Consider the following 7,352-nt stretch of genomic DNA (forward strand, 5'->3'; position numbering starts at 1 on the left):
ACATATGTATCTTCATACCGATGATCTTGATGCCAATACACAAGATATACCTTTATCTTCATGGCATCCATACTTGAATCCAACACATGGAGTACAAGTAGTACCTATGGAATATTCCTTCATATAAACTCAATGAAAACATTAGTCCATAGGGGTTGTCATTAATTACCAAAACCACACATAGGGGCAATGTACCCTTACACATCTTCTTTCCAACATTCATCCCTGAATGGCTAAATTGACATGACTCCTTTTCTTGGAAATTGTAGGCTCACTTTGAGGCCGCCTACGCGGCCGCTTATGAGAAGTATTTGACGGTTGTAGCAGAGTGGGACCTCAAGAGAGCGGCTTGGGAAGAGTACCGGGAGGCGACGAGTCGTGTAAGTTCCAATCTTTTATGGTTCGAAGACATGACAAGTCCCACCTCCCCTTTTTTTATATCTGCGGCGCTTGACATCTAAACTATCTTGCAGGCGGTCAGGACGTTCTTCCAGACTGGAGAGAGGATCGCACTTCCGGAAGAGGAGCCACCTAGGCCGGGGCCGACACTAGTGTGCCCATCGAGGGAAGCTTTCGCGGCCACATACTATGCACGGACTCCGGTAAGTCCTGTGCCTAACCAGTTCTCACCGCTTTCCTTTCCCATGTGTAAGATGCTAACTCTTGTCAAACATGTAGGGCACGGGAAGTTCGCGGAACCGACCCTCTCCTGGTTCGTCGCGCGAGGGCACACCGATGCACCCCGGCCGCCATTCTCCCGGTGCTTCGGGGTTTTCACCTGCCGGCGATGGTTCGGGCCATGGTTCTACTTCGGTCTACCTCGACAAAGGCCGGACGCCTCGAATTTACGAGTCGGAAACTTGGTTGGACCCCACGATCTTAGTTTCCCTTAGCTAGGTGTCTAGCGGGTGTGCGTCGATCGTGTGTGCCATGTGTCGACGATGTATGATGATTGTGTGTGCTACATGACACATATTTGTATCACGATGATGTTGTTGCTACATTTGATGATGATTATGTCGTTGTGCAACATTTGTGATGCATTTGAATGTATATTACTGCTATATATGCTGTGCGTGCTGTGCTGGGCCAGGAAATGCAGCGGGAAACCAAATGGTATGGTCTGTGCCGACGGCATAGCCGTCGGCACAGCCCCCTGGACGTGCCAAATGGCAGGGGCTGTGCCGACGGCATAGGTTGTGCCCAGCAGCCGCGCGGAGCGGGCGGCGGCGCGTCTGGGCCGAAGGATCTGGGCCGACGGCTTGGCCGTCGGCACAGCAACAGGAAGGTGGACGCGTGGCAGCCTCTGGTCCTCCAATGGCAGCTTCTGGGCCGACGGCCAAGCCGTCGGCACAACAGCAGGGGCGTGGACGCGTGGCGGCCGCTGGTCATCCGATGGCAGTGTCTGGGCCGACGGCTTGGCCGTCGGCACGATGACCTTCGACCTAACGGCCGTTAGACGCTCCGCGGGCCCCACGTTGACCGTGCCGACGGCTATCGTGCCGACGGCGTCGTTTGACCGTCGAGGCGGAGTCACGTGCCGACGGCAAAGGCTGGGCCGACGGCGAGCCAGTCTGTGCCGAGGCGATATTGTGCCGACGGCGGTGTGCCGACGGCGGCCGTCGGCACAGACGTGGGCCGACGGCAGGTGATGCTGTGCCGACGGCCGCCGGCCGTCGGCCCCTCGGCTGGTTCCCGTAGTGGTCTCTAGAAGCCGGCCGAGTTCTTCCGCGAGAGTGAGCACAGTGCGTGCGCACTCCATCTCCTTTCCGGCGAAGATGAGACTCTGCCTGGAATAATCACGGTGATGGTCTTGACGAAGAACTGCATCTTGGCAGATTGACCAACAGCAGCTTCCTCGTTTCTTCGTTTGTTCGATCGATGGTCGTGTGTTAGGGAAGGTATTCGTTAGTTTTCGTCGGTCGACCTCGCCTCCGCGATTCACGTTCCTCCTCGATCTTACGTGTATGTATAGGCAACCAGGGCCCAGGAGTGGGAGCTAGGAAACGTGCTCGCTACAAAATCGTAAACGCCAGTCGAGGTGGAGTTGTTATAAAAAAAAAATCTGCAGAAGGCCGGTCCGATCCGGTTTTTAGGCGAACGATTTTTTCTGTCGTGCGGGAGGTGAGTTGACATACATCGCCACCGGGTTTTTTTGACGTACCAAGCGATCTTTTTACGTACGGACACCACCGATCGCCATCTAATAGTTAAGATAAATGGAAACCTGATGCTGCAAAGATCGCATGCACTCACATGCGAGCTTCTTCAAATGGGCCATTTGCATGCACAACCAAGTAAATTAATGTCCTTTTTACTCAAAATAGCATTCACTAGCACGAAACCATAGTTTTTTGATGAAGCGTAAAAAATTCATCTGCGGTGACTTTTTTGCACATCCCGAGGTTAGCCCAGAGTGCGTAGCTTCAAAGTCTACAATGTAAAATCTACAGTACTATATTGTCATCATAAACTATATATTCATATTACATGCCTTTTGTGTTAGGGTTGTTGAATTTATTTTCTATACTTTAATCAAACTACACAAAGTTTATGACGACAATATAGTACTGTACACCTTCAAAAAAAATATAGTACTGTAGATAATTATGACGGGGGTGGTGGAGATAATTAGCGCCGCTGCCTCCCACAAGGGATAGGAGATTGAGTGTGAGTGCCTGACCTAGTGTAGATTTCCAGGAATTCACAACAAAGGAAGGGCCTTCGTCTAAAATTTACCTGTGTGTGTACCTGCCGATCTGAAAGCCTTATATTTTCCATCTGACGGTCCAAGTTGCTTAGTCCATTAGTACACCAGTGGTGCCTAGTTCACAGCATATGCTCCCCCGTTAGTTAAATGCCCTTAAGAAGCAAGTGGGCTAATGATTCATTAATTAGAGACGCCAATAAAATAATCGTATCAATTTGGTACTATTTCAGGAATGCTTACTCACGAGACATCCCACTCTCTATATATCTCAAAACTCTGCAAGCGAGCTTTTTGGTAAACTTTGTCTTTGGAAATTTTTGTACTACATCCTCTGGCTCCAAATAGTTATCGCAGGCTTGGTGCCGATGGCACACATGTACATGGGTTGAGACAAGTAATTTTGGCCAGAGGCAGTAGTAAATTTTATGAGTTTTGAATTGGAAGTGTAAGCTTTGGTTACTCTGGTGGAGTATCTTCAATTGGTGTAGAGCCTGTATGGAAGTAATGGAGCCTCATTTAACATAAATGTTTGTTAGAGTTAACCCGAAATACATATTTTCTAACTGAGTAAATTCCACTTTTTACCCCGTGGTTGTGCAATTATGACACATATTACCCCATTTAGTGGAGCTTCTATCAAAATATCCCATTGAGGAGACTTTAAACATGGTTTCGCCCTAATTTAACACTTTGCTTATAATTGTTCGATAGGATAGGCATGATACGTCGATGTGTGCAGCGACAAAATATGTACATATCGGAGTGCATCATGAACGATTATGTCCAAACTTCTTTAATCCATATGTTTTATTCATCACTATCGTCTTAATATTTTTGGACCATAATCATCACCTAACACCTTGCCTAGTGGACACATATCTGAAAACCAAGGGTTCAAAGCTTTTAAAATGGGCAATTTGCATGAATTTTCATTCGATGGAGTAATTAGTGTCACAAATGCATAACTAGAGGGTAAAAAGTGGAATTCACTCTTTCTAACTATATTAACGTGCCATACACGGTTAACATGGTTATACATCGTGTATAAATCGCATCATCCCTACATATATGTTTGCCACTATGACAGCTTTGTTTAGGCGTGGATCGATGTAACAGCCCCGAGTAGCACCACTATTAGATTTGTCTGTTATTTTCTTTTTGTGCATCATCATGCCATATGCATCATATCATCCACAAGATTTTATGAAATAAAAGTTATTTTTAAATAAAAAAGCTATTTTGGTTTCCCTCTCTTATGGTTTTAATATTACACCATCCCTTTATCTTTTCGTTTCCACAAAAACCATAACAATCAAAACTATAAAATAAATAAACTATTTCAAATGTTTCAAGTTCTAAAATATATCTCTCCTTTGTTTTGCTTTGTTTTAACAAGGATTTATAAAACTAGTTTTGAAACTAAAGAGAAAAGAAAAGGAGAAAAAGTTTTAAAAAGGAGAAACCCTAACCTACCTAACTAGCAGCCCAACCCTGGCCTCTCTCTCTTCTCCATCCCGGCGGCCCACCTACTCTTTTCTCTCGTGCCATCTCTCTTCCTCCTCTTTTCGGCCTGGCCCGGCCCGAAGCGAAGGGGTATGCTCCTCCTGTTGTCGTCTTCTTCCATCACGAGGAGAACGTGAACCCCCCTCCCGTCGCTATCCTCCACCACCGAGCCCTCCCTTTTCAACCACCACCTCGCCTCCTTTCCCCTCCACTAAATCCCTCTCCTGCTCTCCTACAAACCCTAGACTCCCCTCTTCTCCCTCGCGCCGCCGGCATATTCCCCTTTTCTGTTTCCTCTAAACCACCAAGCCAACCACCTCACAGCACCACCGCCGTCTCCCCGTCGCTACAGCCCACCCCGTGCCAAACCGAGGGTACCAGAAGACGTGCCACCCCGTCGCTACGCCACGCTGGCACCAACGTGGCCATCGGGCCCACTCCTCATCGTTTGTGGCTAGTGATCCCCCGGTGAGAAACATCCTTCCTAGATCTGGATTTGAAATTCTTGCAGAAAAACCCCTACGGATTTTACCAACTAACTCGCAGCCCCTAACCTTGATGTTTTCAAAGATAACCCCTGGATCTATTTCAAAGTAACCCGGGGTCCTTCCCCCTTTTCGGAAATTAAATCTGCACCCTTTCTAATTAAAATAAAACATGTTTTCTAATTTATTTAATAACAAAACCTAATATGTTAATAACTTTTGTATGGTAACTCCAAATAAAAAGTGTTGTATATGAAAGTTGATCAGAAAAATGTGCTGAAAATGAATATGCCATCCATATCTCTGTATGCGTCTTGCATCATGTCGTTCATTGATGATCGTGTATGTTTCACCCTAATGACAAGCCGGAGTATTTCGGACACCTACTAGGGTTTCCCTGCTCCGCTTAAATCTGAAGTAGATCACCCTTGCCATGCTACTGCCATGTTAAGCAACCTTTAACTTTGTCGGTAGAAAATGCAACTCCAACCTAATTTGTTCGTCCGGGTTCCGATCCCGCTTAATTTGGATAAGTTGCACCGCATCATCGTTGATATGTCATGCATATCATGTTGATCATGCTAGATCTTCTTTATCTGTAGTAGTAAGACTTGCATACGTTGTGTGTTCCAGTATTTTCTTCTTCCCGGATAGGATCGTGAAATGGTGCTGTGAGATACGACGAGTTCTTCGGCTTGTTCGTCGACAACCTTTAACAGGCAAGCATTTCCTAAACTCCTGTCTCTATAGGAGTCGCTCGCCTATTTTATTTTGCCTTCTCTCTTATGCTAGCCTTGAGTTGCGATCTTCTCACGTGTCCTATCCACCTGTCACATCGAGCATCCCATATTGCCTTCACCACCTTCCTACAGCTGTTGTTTGGTTTATCGGGTCTGCCTTACGAGTCATAGTGCATGCTAGTGCCGTTTATATCTCGTTACCGCTATTGTTGTCTTATCGGGTTATCTATTGGGAGGTTATCACATGCTACATCAGTTGTTGGATATAATCATGCCCTACTTTATTGTTAACAACTAAAATTTTAAGCAGTGGCATCTGTGAGCCCCTTTGCGAAAGCATCGGATCTTTGTCTCGCTAATATCCCCTAGGACCCGAGTTCTTGTTATTTGTTCCGACATAGAGCGCTTTACCCATGCGTGGGGACGATTAACGGAACCCCTCCCATCGCCCATTATCTTTTCTCAAGTCTGTTGAAAAGGGGGCCACAACCTTGGTTTTATTTGGCACATGCGTGTTTATATATGGTTGCCTTCAGGTGTTTACTTCCTGTTGCCTTTGGGTGGTTTATATTCTGTACTGTACTGCATAACTGCTAGACGACTTATCTAGTGCCTGGCCGTTAGTGCCCGCCTAGACGCCTACGCAACCCTGAGTCCGCTTCGGAGTGCGCTCGAATTTCGTTACGGGTAGCTTAGTGGGGTGGCCCCCCTAGATTTTATTGTTGATCTGGGAACGGTCTTGTTGTGAGACATCGCCTGTCATAAGCGTGTCGAGCATGCGTATGGTTACATTTGGACAACCCCTGCAGGGTGTACATCTTATCGATAAGCCGTGTCTGCGGTTATGGACGACTTGGAGCTGTATAGCTTGATCATAGAATAACTTACACCTTTATGTTGCTGCTAATAATTTATTAATAACTTGCGTAGTAATTTAGCATCACTACAACTGTTACCTAATAAAACTTATCAACCGTGTGAGTGTCCTTGTTACTACTTCTTCTTTGCGAATGGGGAACAGATCGGCTGGGTTATGTTTGCATAGTATAGAACTGTTAGTTTATGCGCTCTCTCCCCTTCTCTGATAAACGAATGTTGTAGAGTGTCTCTATATGTTTTTAGCGCTTGCGCACTGCCGCTTAACCCCACCATATTGCCTATAACGTTTCTCTTGCGTCCTCTAACTCCCCTGCGCGCCTCAAGTATAAAGGATAACTGGTTGATGAATGCTATACGTCTTGAAGTCTTGTTAAGTACGAACCCGTACTTATTGCTGCGTTGGGACATAACCGGGCAGGTATGAAGATCAGTGCGATGAAGAACGATGTTAGCAAGGTTACCCTTCCGGCTTGGCCTGGAAAGGGTTATGGACGTCATCGTTTATCTTCAGGACTCTTAGTCCAGTTTGTATCTTGTTCGTACTCGAACGTATTTAATCTTCTGTATGATTCGTCTTGTATATTTGTATCTTGACTCGTTGGAGTAATTGTTGTAATATATATGTTTCTTGTGGGCTCTATTGTAATCCTGTTGTAATGTTACCGCGCGCTCATGTTAATTACCCTGGCATCACGTGTGTGATTCATCGCGCACGTCGTGTCGGAGGGCATCTCAGAATCGATACCATGCGGATTTCAGCGGGTTCGCTAAGATCCTCAGGGTACCGATTCCGGGCGTCACAATCGATCATATATACTGTACTATAATGCGTAGAATCGTCTCTCCCTTTTTTACCATCAATCAGTGTACCTACGTATGCACATGAGCGCACATAAAAGTTGTACACACACTTGACCTGATCAGGAACGCATACCCGCGTGTGGGTGCTGTCTCTTTTGTTGTTGGTTTGATTGTTTCCATTCTGTTTCTGCATGCGCACAAAGTTATGTCTATCCATCCCACCAGTTAGTTGCA

This window comes from Lolium rigidum, chromosome 6 (genome assembly GCF_022539505.1).
Source record: "Lolium rigidum isolate FL_2022 chromosome 6, APGP_CSIRO_Lrig_0.1, whole genome shotgun sequence".
NCBI lineage: Eukaryota > Viridiplantae > Streptophyta > Magnoliopsida > Poales > Poaceae > Lolium > Lolium rigidum.